We start from the raw sequence: 19,227 nt of genomic DNA on the forward strand, positions 1-19,227 counted from the left end.
TTCCCCACCCCCGTGCAGACAAGATAAAACCCCCCAGATTTACAGCCCCCCACCCCCGGCTGCCCCCCAGCTGCCTTCAAGGGTTGCTACTTGTATTCACCTCATAACAAAAGCAGTGGGGTGCCGCGCAAACACAATGCAGGCGCGCGCACGGACAAACAAACTGGCGCGCAAAGAAACCGGCGGACCGCACAAATACACATTCACAGACACACAAAGACAGAGACCTCTAGGCGTACACACCCAGCCGAATACACTTATAGACGCGAGGGGGAGGTTTAGAAATATTTACAGCCCAAGAGAGACAGCGCACTAAGAAGCGCAGGTATGAACACAAATATATATATCTGGACACAAATGTACAGGTGAGTAAGTATGAATAAACACTCCCACGCGTGTACACAAACATTAACAAGCACACAGAAACTCCACTAAAAACGGAAGCAAACATGAACAAAGGAACTTCCAGGAATGCAAAAACAGAAAGATGTAAACAGACTGGCACATAAACAGCTATAACACATACACAGCAACAACATTTACCAGGAACACCGGAAAACACATACATCAAAGAAACCCACTCACAAGCTCAGCCGAGTAGCACTCATTAATGCAAACATGCACGGGGAAACGTATACTTTGTTTATTTTATTGTATCGCGTGCACTGCACCGCTAATGTGTACATGGATATATGCAAAATGCAGAATATACACAGATGAGCCATTTTACTGAGTTTACAACCTTGTATGTTACACACACAAACACGCGCACGCGCACACACACACACACACCTTTTCAGCAGGTTCAATATAAACCATTGTGCTAGGTGTCTTCAATAACATGTGCTATGCAGGTTATACACTGATAAGAGCAACACGAACATTAACCACATGAGATACCTTACTGGGATCAGACATACATGGCCTGCAGAACACACACTTCTCTGCAACAGCTGTTTTACTGTTCAGGCATCTTAGTGGAAGTGGAACCTGTGACTTTCTAGTCACACCCAGATCTCTTCCGCCGGTGCATTAACTAGAAGAACGTCATCAGCATATACCATTAGTTTATATAAAGCATGTTTGGTTCAATAGCCGAGTCATCCATCAGCATTTTGATGGATGATTGCATATGAGGTGCATAAAGACAGGTTGAGAGAGGGCACCCCTGTCTTGTACCTCAAGTAATCAAAATAGTTTGGAAATCCAGCCCATTAACTGGTACTGCGGCTGGCGACGGAAATCCTGACTCTCGCTTACTTGGGGAGTAGGAAAACCCAACTGTTACATAAGCCCCTAGAGAAATGGCCATACAACCTGGTCAAACGCTTTTTCCGCATCCTTCACTATTAGTTATGTTATGTTGATTTGTAGAGCGCACTAATCACCCGAGAGGGTATCTAGGCGCTTGGGCAGGTGTGTAGGTGTGTGCAGCAGCAGCCCGTGCCGGTAACCGCGGCGGGGCGCTGCTGGAGGGGGGGGGAATGTCAACAGACCACGAATAGGAGCTTTTTATTTATTTAATTTGCCCTATTCCATCGTCTGTTGACATAACCCCCACGCCCCACCGCCCCTCCATGCTTTCCTGCACCGGCCGCTGCTGGGTGTGTGGTCCACAAGGTGTTTCTATGAAGAGCCAGGTCTCCAGCTTTTAGCGGAACTCAAAAAGTGAGGGGGAGGCTCCGACGTGTTGAGGGAGGTCATTCCATGTCTTGGGTGCGGTGTAGAATGAACGTCCTCCAGTTTCGCTTCTGCGGAAGTGAAAAGTGCCAGAGGTTGTTTTGTTGTTTCTTCCCAATTTATCAAAATAGCTTCCAGGTTGGTATGAGCAGCAGAGTCATGCCTTGGTCCAACACCGCGCTGCCAGGGGGAGATTAGGAGAATTATTTTTAGTTGAACATGGATGTAATAATCTTCGTATGTATTTTGTAGTCGTCGCGTAACAGAAATATAGGTCAATATGACTCTATAGCCTCTGGTGGCTTACCTTTCTTACACAATGTAAATGTGCACATTGCAACAACATTCATTGCTTGTCATGACACACTGTTGACCTTTGGGTTGTCAATAAAGCATTTCGAAATATGTCCCAGACCTTCATTCCAACTTGTAATGATTGACTGTTAACTTTGTGCTTGTCAATAACACCTTTTCATGACCTTAATAAAACCATATTGTAATAAAGAGAGACCGCCGGTAAAGGTTTAAGTAGGTCCTTTATTAAAGGGCATCCCATCCAGAGTCACGTAGCTTCCAAGATCAGCTGCAACGGATCTCCTGGAATCACATAGCCTGACATCACCGGAATGGAACCACACTGCATTTTCCTACTTGTAACCCTGCTTACCTAAAAACCCCACAACTATTACTAGATAACACTCACTTACATCCCTCCTACACAATTTTACATAAAAGTACATATAAGATAAATCCATGAAGCAAATCAAATGAGAAAAGAAAAGATCAAGAGAAAGGTAACTACATAAACGTATACAAAGATATTCACTACACAGTGGACTACATCACACTAGACTCACCACACTGAATCATTTTCCTTGTACTTCACAAATCTGTTAAGATTCCAGGTTCTTCCCTCTTACACCTTAACAGCATTGTGGAAAAGTTTGACAATTCTTTGGGGACCCATTTATTTAAAAAAAATTCTATATAGCGCAAACATGACCACCGAGGGTATCAGAGCGCTTTACAGTTTATACATCAAGAAGGATACAAGAGGTAAAAACAGAACAACCAAACGAAAAACAAAGTCAGCATTCTTGTAGGGTTGGGCGCCCTAGGGAGCCTTGGAAGTTATGATTATAACGCAGAGGATTCTTCCTCCGTATTGTTTGCTTCCTTGAAAAGGCAGAGGAGGGAATCACAATGTAGCGAACAAGGCCATAGATGTGTCATGGCACAATACAGTATAACATTTGCAAATGGTAAAAGCTGAGGTCACAAAGGACCAACAGGTCAACAAAACAGAGTTCGTAGACTCAAATCAGCGAGGGTGTCCCCTAGCTCCTTGGAAGCTCGCTTTCTTTGGAAAACATCTCTTCATCAGTAACAATTTAACTTCCTTTTTGAAAAGGACAGTAGAGGGATTCAACCTGACTTCAGGGGGGCAAGGAGTTCCATATTCTTGGGGCAATACCCGAGAAGGCTCGATTGTAGTTTTTTTTTAATTGACTTTTTGAGGTTTGAGCAGTAAAGTGCTGGCATTTCTAGAAGCTCTCGAACCACCTGAGAGCTCCAGTTTTTGAGCTAGGTACATTGGGGTATTGAAATGAATGGCTTTATGTGCCACATGCAATTTTTAGTTGTATCCGAGCTTCATATGGGAGCCAGTTCAGGGATATCAGATTTGGCGATATATGATTGTATCTTTTAGCACCTGTTAAAAGCCTTGCAGCAGAATTGAGGGCAGCCCCGAGAGAAGCCATCTTCAATCTTGGAAGGCTGCAAAAGTTTGCGCTACCAAAATCCAGCTTTGAGATCACTATTGAGACCCATGAATTTGAACTCGCTTTTCAACGACACTGTTTTTTTAATGAACACCGGATCCCCCACAGGCACATCCAGATCTTTCACCCCCTTACGAATGTCAAAATTCAGCTTACGTTTTTGCACACACAACCTTTCTTTTCCACAACCATCTTTAAACATCTCCCAAGACAAACTGTCATTTTCCCCCAATGCAGCCACCCGGGGGACAAAAACGTATTTGCCTTCCTCCCCTGAACAATTCAAAAGGGATCTCACCTGTGGTGATGTGTAGCGGAAACCTATAAGCAAATAAACATTTCTTCAACCCTTCCTTCCAACATATTTCTGCATTGCCTCCAGTTGAATACAGTCTTTAATTGCCCTATTGAATTTGTCGACTGTACTATTCCCTTCAGGATGGTACAGTGAACACTTTCAGTGCTTAATACCTTTCCTGTGCAAAAATTCTAAGCGTTTCACCGACACAAACTGAGGGCTATTATCAGGCACAATAGCATTAAGTAAACCTTCGTGGTTGAAAATTTCACTCACAAATTCAGTAATTCTCCTAGTCATTACTACTGAAAATCCCAATATCTGCCCAACGAGCGAATGATCAATAAGCACTCGCAAGTGGTTAGAGGTCCCTGTAGAGTGCCTACAATATCCACAGCCACAGCTGCCCATGGCCTGGTAGGCTGACTACCTAGCGCGGGGACACTTCGTTCTGGAGTAGCTCGGCGCGTTAAAAACACCATAATAATAATAATTAGGGCTCCCGGTTTTCCATTTTTACTGATTTTTACAGATAAATACAGACAGAAACCGATGCGTTTCCTGTCTGTATTTATTTTTAAAAGCGCAAAAATACTGTAATTGTGCCTCTTGTGAGAGACTCTCCATGCTGTCTTTCATGAATTCCAGGCAACAGCTGAGCAGATAGACAGCATGGGGAGTTAAAAAAACAGGATGAGATTTCCTTAAATGCAGGCATATGTTAACATATATTTGCAGTATAAAGCTAATATGTACCTGTGAGTGTATTGTTTTGTTGTATATGGCTGCTTAATTTGCTAAAACGTGACAGGCATCCATGTATGAGACACATCGAAGAGTTAAATAAATGTGGAAATATACAATTTTCCGACTCAATTTATTCTCGAAACACAAAATAAATATGGATAAATACCAATAGCAGGGCCAAAAAAGAAATACGGCTAAATACAGACGGAGATGTTAAAAACATAAATACCACAAAACCGGAAGCCAAAATAACAATAATAATAATAAATCCCTACACCGCATGGTGGCCGTCCTGACTTTATACACCTTATCACTACTCCTACAATCAGGACAATCTCTGACTAGTCTCTCCATCATCAAATCCATACCTGGCCACCAGTAATAAAGGCGTACTCTCGCCTTGGTCTTGCTCATTTCCTGATCTCCTTCATGTCCCACACTCTTTATCTTTTCTCTCAATAATGTGGGCACTACAAGCCTCAACCCACTTAAAAGAACACCACCATCAAATGACAATTCATCCTTCACTTTCCAACACCGGATCCTTCTTCATTTCTGATTTCCACCCATTGCACGTGGCATCATCGACCTGTTGCAGGACAGAAGCACCAGCAACAGCATAATCCACGCCTCCTGTATCACACATCCCTCTGTAACGCTGCATACCTTCACTTGCTCATACTTCTCTTGATCACCCTCTTCAACAACAGAACTGAGTCTCGAAAGACAATCAGCAACCTTCTTCCTTGGTCCTGGAACATAACATACCCGAGTACAGAACTCCTGGAGACCCACTATCCATTTGGAAATGCGCATGGAAATCATGCCAAGCCCCTTTTTGGTGATCACCTCAACCAACGGGTTGTGAGCTGTACAAATGGTAAATTGCCTTCCCCACACAATATATATGAACTTCTTCACGGACCAACAAACACCTAAAACCTCCCTTTCAATGATGGAGTACTTCACCTCCACTCCACGCAATGTCCTAGATACATACGCTATAGGCCTATGTTCACCTTCCTCAACGTCACTTTGCACCTTCGTGCTTGCCTCGGTCATTATAAAACATTGTTCGGTTGGATCAGAGCAACTTAAACTACTTGCATCCACAAATGCACCCAAAATCCTGGAATTGATGTCTGTAGCTGTTGAGTTGCTCTCTTATCCCATCCTCGTCGCCAGTGTAATAAAGAAGACCGCTGGTAAAGGTTTAAGCTGGTCCATTATTAGAGAGCATCCCATCCAGAGTCATGTAGCTTCCAACATCAGCTAATCTCCTGGAATCACATAGCCTGACATTACCAGACTAGAACCACACTACATTCTTCATTCTTCCAGTGTTTCATTGTCATTATCAAATCAATTCAGTGGGTGTACAGACTTTCTTCTACTCGTGTCATGCTACCATTGCAGCTTTAGCACCAGTCATCCAGAGTCCCCACACTCCAGAACCCATGTGCAAAAACACAAACCTATCATGGGGACATTAATAGTACTCTTAAGGCAACATTTGGGCTAAATAATGTGGGGTAGTTAGAGGGGGTACTGCACCTCTGCCAACCCCCAGAACACGCTCTGAATAATTGTGGTGCACCTGCTTTTCTTGGGGCCCCAAAAAGAACAATATGTACATTTTATTGAGGGCCCCAGAGAATTTGCTAGATGTTTTCCATTTAATTTTCAATGCAGAGCCTAGCAACACAGCGTTTCTAATTAGTATAGGCGTGCCTCTGCTTCTCCAATGGGACACCCAGCTTGTGCAGCAAGGGGGTCAGGGCAGACGCGGAAGCCCACTCCAGCACTGCCCAGTTAGCTTCCCACCAGGCTGACACTGCTCTTGTGGTGGCATCACCTTTCACTGCTGTGTGTCCTCGCAGGTGGGTAGTCATGTGGTGTGTGCCCCTCTCCCCTAGACACTGACAGAGGGGAAGCACACCAATCCAGCAGTGAAGTGGCCCTCCTCTTCTCTACTGCTCTGAGGTGATGGTTATTTTTCTGTACAGTTCCTTGGTGTGCCACGTGCAATGGGAGAGTGCCACGTGCACACCTCCTCTGCATGGAAATTGAGCAAATTGAGTATGTGCCGAGCCTGGGGGCATTTTCTATAATTTGTAGAGGTGCACTGCATGCTCTGTTTTCCACCCGGTCCCCAGAGGGACTGAGCGTCTTAAGCTGATTTCTCCTGCCCCATTGGGCCAGTTTACATGATCTTGGTATTGCTTTGTTCCATACCATGCAACTCAAAGTTACTCCAAATCGGTATTCAAAATTAGAACACAACTTCACTCGACTTCTGATTTTGCATTAGACAGAACAACAATATATTGGCACTGACTTTGTTACTCTTGTTCCTCCACCAAAAGCCTAATCTTTGTAAACCTCCTTTGATTAGGACAATTTAAGTGGCAGCTTCCCCAAATTGCACTGCCGTTCTCCCTGCCTGGATACTCCACTTATAACACCTTAAAGGAGTTCTGTATGTAAACATCTTTCCATCAAGGAGCTCTGAAGTCTGTCAACCTTCAAATAAACTACGATGTACCTCCAAAATCAGATATGGTCCTCAGTGCCGACTAGTCCTGAAGATCACATTACCAGGCTTTAGAAATGTCTGGTGGATAACTATCTGCCTGCAGATGCTTCACCTCTTTAATCTCCTTTTTATTTAAGATCCAGAAACTTGAAATAGCTCTCTTGCACCCATAGGTGGCGACTCGGCTCTGATCCAAATTTGGGTTCCACCCTGGATGTGATCTCACAGAGCAGTATGAGGCACCAACCTAGTGCATGGACATCACTTCGCCATCCTTTTTTTCATGCCATCAGAGGTGGAGATGAGGCTGATGAGGTTGTCAGAAGTTGCAGTGCACCAAAACCAACATGCGGCCTTATTAACCGATGTAAGCTTACTCTTCAAAAAGGGAAGTTGGGCGACATTGATGAAGAATACGAGGGTAAATAGAGAACCCACCAGAGAGATTGTCATTGAAGATAAGTCACCCGTTCTTCTGAGGAAAGCGTCTTACGGCAGATTCCTCACTTCTAAAATCAATGTCTAAACAGTACCTCCCATGTGGTGGTCAAACAAAGAAGTTATGTAACACTTATCTGGTAGATTGGCCATCTCTGTGGCCTTTGAAATCCAAATAGTAATGCCCGATGAACATGTGGCCCAACATTGCAGGTATGATATGGGAATGCCCCTAGACAGCACTGAAGAGGCACCATTTTCCCTGGTGGATTGGGCTGTGTTGTCTTCAGGAGGTTCCTTCTTAGCGATGGCGCAGAACACCTTGACGCACTGCATGAGCCAACTGGAACCGGTCTGCTTCTGAATCATCGTGCCTTTCACATAGCCCAGGAAAAGTTGGCAATTTACTCTAAACTGCGGGTCCTTTTAATATAAACAACACAGCTTTATGAGGGTTCCCAAACTGTGCAACCTTTTCTCCTTATAGATAAAATGAGGAGGTCTGTAGGAAATTTGTCTTTTCTGCGTGGTCACCCCATATTTTTTGCCTTTTGCTGAATCTTATATTTTCCTGGCTTTAGACTTCTGTTAACCCTGCTAACGAGTGGAAAACATAGTCAAATCAGCAAATTCCTAATTGGTATATTTAATTTACCTTTGAGTCCCTAGTCTGTGGCACAAGATGTACCCAGGGCTGTGAGTTAAATGACACTAGTGGACTACAGCACCTTTTGTGCCACCCACTACAGTGGCAGTACAAACATGGCTTCAGGTCTACCAGTGTAGCGTCTTTGAAGAGATGTAAAACTGCAATTTGACCTAAATAAATTAACCCCTTTTGACAGGTCAATACCTCCCTTTTAAATATTAATGAGTAACCCCTATTGAATATGCAGTAAAAAAACTTACAACACAAAAAGTCATGATGCATGTTTTTTTTAAAGTAGGACATGTAAATGTTACGATGCCCTTATAGTGACTAGCACCCAAAATCAATTTTTTCAATGTGGCAAGCCTCACTGTCCTATATAGAAATATAGAAAACAAGATTACAGATTAAAAATCATAATAATGTATCTTGAGTAAGGGACTAACTAGAAAAAGAATAAAACAACAATGTTTTTGTTTTTTTAAAAATTATTTTTATTAATAACATAGGGCATCAACAATTCGCATGAGCTACACAAAAATATTTCTGGACATCACCAATACATGTTTACCTGTATAGAAGCAATATGTGGACCGAACTTCAATAAGTTTCAGACAACATTTCCGTCCACCATCCCCATCCCTGTCCCTCCAACATCTCTAATCTGACCTTTGTGCAGTGTCTAATCCTGGTGGGTCACATATGTATCCTCTGAATTTGTTCCAATCTCCCCAGACTCTTGCCCACTTTTGGGGGCACCCCCTATGCACATTGAAAGAAAGTATTAATCCAGTATTAAATAGTTGATTTATTGTACAGATATGCAGCACAGCAACAGGAACAACTGACACCCAGACAGCTCCAGTACAACTGGCCAGTCTCAGCCCAGGTTCTAGTCCATGGTTCCAAATGGAACTAGAATGTATAACAAAAGATAACTTATGTGGCACAAAGTAAAAGTTAGCATATAACATATCCCCCTTCTATACAAAAACAAAAAAACATAGACAGATATACACTGCAATTATTTGTAACTGAACTATCTAACAAAATCTGACAACTTCACAGGAAAAGCTCTTGCACGAGTGGAATCTTTAACTCTATGAGCAACTGAATCATTATGTGATCTAGTGGTATCCAGACCATTGGAAGTTACCTGTTGGGAGCAATCACCCAGATGTACCTTTGCAGATGAAGAATGTAAATCATTATAACCAGATTCTGGCCGGGTTCTAAAATTTGTAGGACACCTAGAAACCCGCCTGATATTCCAAAGCTTACCATCCTCGGTTATAAGAGAATTCTTGAACACTTTTGTGATCTTAATGGGTTTATAAAACTTACTCATGCATTTCCCTAAGAAACCAGGTTTTTTTATTCTCACCCATTCCCCTACCTTAAAATTGTGTTCCTTAACATTCCATTTCCGGTCATACCACTCCTTGTTCTTTATTTGTTTTTCCTTAACTCTACTGCTGGTATCATTTATATCTTGTACATTCCTTATTTTATTGTCACACTTCTCTTTAAGCCACCATGGACAAATATAAGAAGCAGGATCCCTGCCCCTCAACAGATAAAAAGGACTGACTTCCGTAACCGAATGTGGCGTAATTCTATACGTCCACAACCTCTCCCTTAATTCTCCTTTCCAATCCTGAGCATGCTTAAGAACCTCCGACACATAACCCTTTAACACACGATTGAAACGTTCAACCTGACCATTTTCATGTGACGCATACAACGCCGTGGTAACATGTTTGATCTGGTGACACTTAAGATATTCCTCCATATCTTTCGAATTCAACTGCACCCCGTTATCAGTCACAATGACCGAAGGACAACCTTCCCTTGCGAAAATTTCTTTAAAGAAATCCAAAACTCTAGTAGTGGTTGTGAGAAGTTGGCCTGATGTATGATGTCACTAGTTCTAGTGCACACCTTATATCAGTCCAAATACCCTTATGGTGATTGGTTGTAAAGTCAACCTTATAGACCAGCTATCCTAGTGGTAGCATGGACAAGAGCAGTCTTAGGCTAAACTCTGAATGGCATGTGAAGCCAGCTGTGATACCATATATAATCCCTTGAATACCAAATGAAAGGACACCACAACAGATATATATATAAAATAAAGTGTATTTATTCTAGTCAAACCCTCAGCACTCTTTATGAGATTAGAGGTAAGTACAACACAGTCTTATTTAAGCATACATTAAGTCACACAGGTAAGTAATACAGTTAGGCCCTAGGGGCCACGCAAACCATATACTAAGTAAGTGGTATAAGGACCACTGTCACGGAAATAGAATAGGCCTAGGCCTAGGGAATCGCTGGGGCTACACTACACTAGCGTTAGTTAGGAAGTGGGAGGCCCACGGGATTCGTGTGCAGAGTGGAAACACTCACGCGTAATGCGTAAAAGTCACTAGCAATAGTACAGTTTAGAAAACGATAGATTTAGGACACTTCCGGAGTAGCTAGGAAGTTGAGACTGGAAAACTAGACACTAGGATAGTCACTATCCTGATGTGCACCGGACTACCCAAGTTACCTAGCCCACAAGCTGCGGGTGCATAGGGGTGAAGATGCGTCGGTTTTCGTCGTCGACTCCTGATGCCTGAAGAAAGATGCTGACAGGCAGTCAGTGAAGAGTGTCCGGTGGATCCCAAGGCTGGGATCAAGAAGAGAGGAGACCTGCAAGCAGAAGGGACAGAGTCAAGGTCACTAGCCAGTGACCACGTGGAACCAGGAAGGAACCAGGCGATGTCGTGAAGATTGCAGGTGAAGGTGAAGCTTGTCGCTGCAGCCAGGAGGACCAGGAAGCGTCGAGGACGACCAGGACCAGGAGGCAAGCTGTCCCACGAAGGCTCTTGCTGTCGGCGGCGTCGAAGTTGGACTAGGACTCACCAAGCCTTGGCAAGCAGAACCCACGAAGAACGGAGGACTTGCTTCTGGTGCAGACCAGGAAGGTCTGGGGTGCTTCTTCTTTGCAGAGAAGCGGGAGCCAGTCTGGAGGAGCCAAACCAGCGCAGAAGATTTCAGGGTGCGTCGTCACAAAGGCCACTAGCCAGCGGGCAAGCAACCGGACAGACGCGGCAAGCAGGAAAATGCAGAAGGGCCCCACGCAGGACTCGTGGAGTGTGGGGGGCTGATCTTCAGTGCAGATGGTGCTTGGGGTTGGGGCTTCTCAATCCCCGGTGCACAACTTCGAGGGTGCCTCAGAAGCTGCGCTTGAAGTTACTAGCCACTTTTCCCAGGTAGCCGGTCCCACGTCGCTCGTCGCCTCCACGGATCTCAGCTCTGCTGTGGATGTGGATCAGGGTCGGAGAAGTCTGGAAGTCAAGGCTCTGGTCGGGCTCTGCAGTCGGTTCCTCGTAGAACGTGGGCAAAGCAAAGGGTAGTCTCTTGATGGTGCCTGTTTGCACAGGGTAGCCACTCCTTGGCCACAAGGGAGATTCTTCAGTCTTCTTCTTTCGTCGAATGTCGAAGGTCCAGAGTTTCTGTTCAAGTTGCAGGTTCAGGATAATCTAAAGTCTTGAGGCCCAACTCCCACTCTTATACTAATCTGGGGGGCTGGGATACCTGCTAGGTCACGCCTTATGGGTGGGACCTGGGAGGGGGTGGTTACACCCACTTCCCTTTGTCCAGTTTCGCGCCAGAGCTGGGGCTGGAGTGCCCCAGCGCCGGTTTGAACTGGACTATGCAAGGAACACCTTGTGTGCCCCAGGCATGTCTCATTCCTTTCAGCCCACCCTGCCCCAATACACTAAAGGCTGTCTGGGGAGGTGCTAGCACCTCCCCAAGCAGGAAACCTATTGTCCAGGCCTCCCTGGCTGGGATCACTCCCAGCTGCAGGAGGTCAGACTTGTGTCGTGGCAGCAGCATCCATTTTGTGATGCTGAGGCTTTGGTCAGAGGCTAACAGTGAAGTATGATTTTAACATGTCTTTCCCTCTAGAAGGGGGGAATAATATCCTCATGTCCAGACATGGCATGGGGGTATTATTCCACAGTGTTAGACACCTTACACGACATGTTTCGATAAAGCCAAACCATAGTTACCATAACCGTCTAAGATTATAAGGCACTTTAAGAGTATATGGTAGGCTATATCATAGAACAGCTATAAGGACTTGGTTCCGAAAGCTGCAGACAGGCTCAGCTCATGCTAGAGCACCATCTCACATGTTACCAAGCACTCTGCCTCCAGGATTGTTAAGGCCTGCCATAGGAGTGACTGATAGGTATACATGTGTCTATATGTAAGTTAGGTATAGGAATACTACACCTAAGCAAGGGGTGATTACACGACCTTGCCCCAGCTGAGTGATCAGCCAGTTGTGTCAAAATGGAAGGCCAGGCCAGGGGTGGCATAATACATGCTGCAGCCCCTGGTAGGCCTAGGGTACACCTATGCCCTGGGTACCTAGGGTACACTGTACAGGGGCCAATAAGGTGATCCTATCCAAATGGGTAATGTACCTAAAGTACATAGTATTAATTTAGAGAGAGAACAGCAGGGCTGTGGGTCTGATTAGCAGGCCCACAGCCACATCTAAGTCGAAAACCAGTAAAGCAAAAGCAAAAAGTGGGGGTGAACATAGAAAGCAGACCTACTCTCCTACACAACCCCCCCAAACTGGGACATTAAACTAACCTTGACCAGTTGAGTCTTCATGTTCTAAGTGGAAATATCTGGAGAGTCCATCTGCATTGGCATGGTCAGTCCCAGGTCTATGTTCCACTGTGAAGTCCATCCCCTGTAGGGAAATGGACCACCTAAGAAGTTTGGGATTTTCACCCTTCATCTGATTTAGCCACAAGAGGGGCTTATGGTCTGTCTGAATCTTGAAGTGAGTGCCAAACAAGTATGGCCTCAGCTTCTTCAGGGCCCAAACCACAGCAAAGGCCTCCCTCTCAATAGCTGACCAACGTTTCTCTCTAGGGGTCAGCCTTCTACTTATAAAAGCAATGGGCTGGTCTTGACCATCTACATTCAGTTGTGAAAGAACAGCTCCCACACCTAACTCAGAAGCATCTGTCTTGACAATGAACTCTTTGGAGTAGTCTGGACTTTTCAGAATAGGTGCACTGCACATGGCCTGCTTCAGGTCATCAAATGCTTTTTGACAGCTTACTGTCCACTGAACTTTCTTTGGCATCTTCTTGGAGGTCAAGTCATTAAGTGGTGTCACTATGGACCCATAGTTCTTAACAAACTTTCTGTAGTACCCAGTCAGGCCCAAGAAAGCTCTGACCTGAGTCTGGGTAGTTGGAGGAGTCCAGTCCTTTATGGTCTGGATCTTACTCTCCAGTGGTTGAACCTGACCCCCACCAACTAGGTGGCCCAGGTATACAACCTTGCTCTGCCCTATCTGGCACTTAGTGGCCTTGATAGTGAGGCCTGCCTTTTGCAGGGCCTCTAAAACATTCCTCAGGTGGACCAGGTGATCCTCCCAGGTGGAGCTAAAGACAGCAATATCATCAAGATAAGCTGCACAATAATCATCCAACCCAGTAAGGACTTGATTCACCAACCTTTGGAAAGTGGCAGGTGCATTCTTCAAACCAAAGGGCATTACCACAAATTGATAATGTCCTCCTGGGGTCGAGAAAGCAGTTTTGGCCTTTGCACTCTCAGCTAGTCTGATTTGCCAGTAGCCTGCTGTCAGGTCAAATGTGCTCAAAAACTTAGCAGCTGCCAGTCTGTCAATGAGCTCATCTGCCCTAGGTATTGGGTGGGCATCTGTCCTAGTGACAGCATTGAGACCTCTGTAATCGACGCAAAACCTCATCTCTCTCTTACCATCTTGGGTGTGAGGTTTTGGCACAAGAACTACAGGACTAGCCCAAGGGCTCTCTGAAGGTTCAATGACTTCCAGCTCCAACATCTTTTGTACCTCAACTTTTATGCAGTCCCTGACATGGTCAGGTTGCCTGTAGATTTTACTCTTCACAGGCAGACTGTCACCAGTGTCCACCTCATGGGTGCACCAGTTTGTCTGACTTGGGGTCAGAGAGAACATATGTCTGTAGGATTGCAGAACTTGTCTGCAGTCCTGTTGCTGATGGACAGTGAGGCTGTCAGAAAAGACCACACCATCAACTGAGCCATCATCAGGGTTCTGAGTCAACAGGTCTGGGAGAGGGTCACTCTCTTCCTCCTGCCCCTCATCTGTAGCCATGAGTAGCCCCATGTCTGCCCTGTCAACATATGCCTTCAATCTGTTGACATGAAGCACCCTGTGGGGGCTTCTGGGAGTCCCAAGGTCCACCAAGTAGGTGACTTCTCCCTTTTTCTCAACAATAGTGTGGGGTCCAGACCATTTGTCTTGGAGTGCTGCTGGGGCCACTGGCTCCAACACCCACACTTTCTGTCCTGGCTGGTAAACAGTCAGTACAGCCTTTTGGTCATGCCAAGCTTTTTGGAGTTCTTGGCTTGCCTCAAGGTTTTTAGAAGCCTTCTTCATATACTCTGCCATCCTGGAGCGGAGACCAAGTACATAATCCACTATGTCTAGTTTGGGTTGTCTGAGAGGTCTCTCCCATCCTTCCTTCACCAAACACAGGGGTCCTCTTACAGGATGCCCAAACAAAAGCTCAAAAGGGCTGTAGCCAACCCCCTTTTGCGGGACCTCTCTGTAAGCCAACAGAAGGCAGGGTAAAAGGATGTCCCATCTTCGCCTAAGCTTGTCTGGTAATCCTTTTATCATTCCCTTTAGGGTCTTGTTGAATCTCTCAACAAGCCCATTGCACTGTGGGTGATAGGGTGTGGTGAACTTGTAGTTAACATCATATGTGGACGAGTTGCACACCTAATTTTCGACCCATTTCTCCAATTTTATAATTGTAGCTTTTTAAACCATTGCGTGCTTTATCAGCGGCGTCGAGCCCAGCCCAAACAGCACGTGTGAAACCAAACAACAACTTTATCGGGGCAGCCATCTGCCCCTAGCCGCTGGCACTGCCTTCTTTTTTCAAAATTGCATTTGCAGAAAAATGTTCATCTGATGTTCCTCTTGTCAAGTTTTCAAAACGTAATTTAATTCCTTACATTCTCTGTGCATTCTCATTAAGATACTAAAGGTCTCCATGCAAGAAAAAGGCCATTTTTCATATTTCTGATGCTCATGTCGGGCCATCCGAACCTCATTCCAAGAACACGACTAAAGGCAAATTCTTCCATCGCAGTTTATTCAAATCCAATGCATTTCGGGCCTCTAGGGGCCCTTCGTCAGGGACAACTGAAAATAACATTTACACACATTACTATATCTTCACAGAATATCAAATACACCTATAATATATCATGCTTGAAGTTGCGTTATTCACTTAGTCTAAATAATTAATTTGAAAAAAATGCATGTTTTTCCTGATCCTGACCCCGCTCTTAGATAGTAACATAAGTGACTACCTGCTATTCAATAACGGATTATCTTACTATTTACCCCGGTTTCTTGCACTCCCCATCTACTCATTCCCTTACTCTCCAACCTTTTAATCATCCTCATCTTATAACTCACAACACATTCCCTCGTTTAAGCTTCCCCTTACACCCAACCACCCAACTTCGAATAAAAACAACCTTTCCTTCTTGAAAACGAACTTTGCTCAGTTTACATCAGCGTGATTAATCGTACCTGCTAGGAAGCAAACGTCATCTTATCTCAAACTCGGGTATAATTTCTCGCTTCCCTTTCACCCTCTGAACTTTAAACTAACTCTGACCCCTCCTCTCAAGAAACCCTCCCCCTCATTTCCACATGATTAACACCTGTGTCACTCGAAAAAAACTCGCGGGTTTATCCTGACAATACTCCATTTCCCATAGTGCATTTCCACATAAAAAATCAATTGTCAAACATATTCAGTAAAACTTCAAGCTAAAAAGACTTAAGCAAACTTCGAAACATGTCTTTTAACCCATGTGATTAGTGCAATCATTTTCAGGTTTTGCTGACACCAAACCAACTTGCTGCGTGAATGACGATGTTCCGTCTTGCATGAAGCTTTGTTCAAATTTCTCCTTGTTAATGTTTTTCTTGATGGGTGCTAACTCGAAAAAGGGCATTACTTGTAGAATCATCATATGTGGACGAGTTGCACACCTAATTTTCGACCCATTTCTCCAATTTTATAATTGTAGCTTTTTAAACCATTGCGTGCTTTATCAGCGGCGTCGAGCCCAGCCCAAACAGCACGTGTGAAACCAAACAACAACTTTATCGGGGCAGCCATCTGCCCCTAGCCGCTGGCACTGCCTTCTTTTTTCAAAATTGCATTTGCAGAAAAATGTTCATCTGATGTTCCTCTTGTCAAGTTTTCAAAACGTAATTTAATTCCTTACATTCTCTGTGCATTCTCATTAAGATACTAAAGGTCTCCATGCAAGAAAAAGGCCATTTTTCATATTTCTGATGCTCATGTCGGGCCATCCGAACCTCATTCCAAGAACACGACTAAAGGCAAATTCTTCCATCGCAGTTTATTAAAATCCAATGCATTTCGGGCCTCTAGGGGCCCTTCGTCAGGGACAACTGAAAATAACATTTACACACATTACTATATCTTCACAGAATATCAAATACACCTATAATATATCATGCTTGAAGTTGCGTTATTCACTTAGTCTAAATAATTAATTTGAAAAAAATGCATGTTTTTCCTGATCCTGACCCCGCTCTTAGATAGTAACATAAGTGACTACCTGCTATTCAATAACGGATTATCTTACTATTTACCCCGGTTTCTTGCACTCCCCATCTACTCATTCCCTTACTCTCCAACCTTTTAATCATCCTCATCTTATAACTCACAACACATTCCCTCGTTTAAGCTTCCCCTTACACCCAACCACCCAACTTCGAATAAAAACAACCTTTCCTTCTTGAAAACGAACTTTGCTCAGTTTACATCAGCGTGATTAATCGTACCTGCTAGGAAGCAAACGTCATCTTATCTCAAACTCGGGTATAATTTCTCGCTTCCCTTTCACCCTCTGAACTTTAAACTAACTCTGACCCCTCCTCTCAAGAAACCCTCCCCCTCATTTCCACATGATTAACACCTGTGTCACTCGAAAAAAACTCGCGGGTTTATCCTGACAATACTCCATTTCCCATAGTGCATTTCCACATAAAAAATCAATTGTCAAACATATTCAGTAAAACTTCAAGCTAAAAAGACTTAAGCAAACTTCGAAACATGTCTTTTAACCCATGTGATTAGTGCAATCATTTTCAGGTTTTGCTGACACCAAACCAACTTGCTGCGTGAATGACGATGTTCCGTCTTGCATGAAGCTTTGTTCAAATTTCTCCTTGTTAATGTTTTTCTTGATGGGTGCTAACTCGAAAAAGGGCATTACTTGTAGAATCATCATATGTGGACGAGTTGCACACCTAATTTTCGACCCATTTCTCCAATTTTATAATTGTAGCTTTTTAAACCATTGCGTGCTTTATCAGCGGCGTCGCGCCCAGCCCAAACAGCACGTGTGAAACCAAACAACAACTTTATCGGGGCAGCCATCTGCCCCTAGCCGCTGGCACTGCCTTCTTTTTTCAAAATTGCATTTGCAGAAAAATGTTCATCTGATGTTCCTCTTGTCAAGTTTTCAAAACGTAATTTAATTCCTTACATTCTCTGTGCATTCTCATTAAGATACTAAAGGTCTCCATGCAAGAAAAAGGCCATTTTTCATATTTCTGATGCTCATGTCGGGCCATCCGAACCTCATTCCAAGAACACGACTAAAGGCAAATTCTTCCATCGCAGTTTATTAAAATCCAATGCATTTCGGGCCTCTAGGGGCCCTTCGTCAGGGACAACTGAAAATAACATTTACACACATTACTATATCTTCACAGAATATCAAATACACCTATAATATATCATGCTTGAAGTTGCGTTATTCACTTAGTCTAAATAATTAATTTGAAAAAAATGCATGTTTTTCCTGATCCTGACCCCGCTCTTAGATAGTAACATAAGTGACTACCTTTTCTTGCATGGAGACCTTTAGTATCGTGCTGTTTGGGCTGGGCGCGACGCCGCTGATAAAGCACGCAATGGTTTAAAAAGCTACAATTATAAAATTGGAGAAATGGGTCGAAAATTAGGTGTGCAACCCGTCCACATATGATGATTCTACAAGTAATGCCCTTTTTCGAGTTAGCACCCATCAAGAAAAACATTAACAAGGAGAAATTTGAACAAAGCTTCATGCAAGACGGAACATCGTCATTCACGCAGCAAGTTGGTTTGGTGTCAGCAAAACCTGAAAATGATTGCACTAATCACATGGGTTAAAAGACATGTTTCGAAGTTTGCTTAAGTCTTTTTAGCTTGAAGTTTTACTGAATATGTTTGACAATTGATTTTTTATGTGGAAATGCACTATGGGAAATGGAGTATTGTCAGGATAAACCCGCGAGTTTTTTTCGAGTGACACAGGTGTTAATCATGTGGAAATGAGGGGGAGGGTTTCTTGAGAGGAGGGGTCAGAGTTAGTTTAAAGTTCAGAGGGTGAAAGGGAAGCGAGAAATTATACCCGAGTTTGAGATAAGATGACGTTTGCTTCCTAGCAGGTACGATTAATCACGCTGATGTAAACTGAGCAAAGTTCGTTTTCAAGAAGGAAAGGTTGTTTTTATTCGAAGTTGGGTGGTTGGGTGTAAGGGGAAGCTTAAACGAGGGAATGTGTTGTGAGTTATAAGATGAGGATGATTAAAAGGTTGGCGAGTAAGGGAATGAGTAGATGGGGAGTGCAAGAAACCGGGGTAAATAGTAAGATAATCCGTTATTGAATAGCAGGTAGTCACTTATGTTACTATCTAAGAGCGGGGTCAGGATCAGGAAAAACATGCATTTTTTTCAAATTAATTATTTAGACTAAGTGAATAACGCAACTTCAAGCATGATATATTATAGGTGTATTTGATATTCTGTGAAGATATAGTAATGTGTGTAAATGTTATTTTCAGTTGTCCCTGACGAAGGGCCCCTAGAGGCCCGAAATGCATTGGATTTTAATAAACTGCGATGGAAGAATTTGCCTTTAGTCGTGTTCTTGGAATGAGGTTCGGATGGCC

The sequence above is a fragment of the Triturus cristatus genome, chromosome 7 (assembly GCF_964204655.1).
Source record: "Triturus cristatus chromosome 7, aTriCri1.1, whole genome shotgun sequence".
Lineage (NCBI taxonomy): Eukaryota > Metazoa > Chordata > Amphibia > Caudata > Salamandridae > Triturus > Triturus cristatus.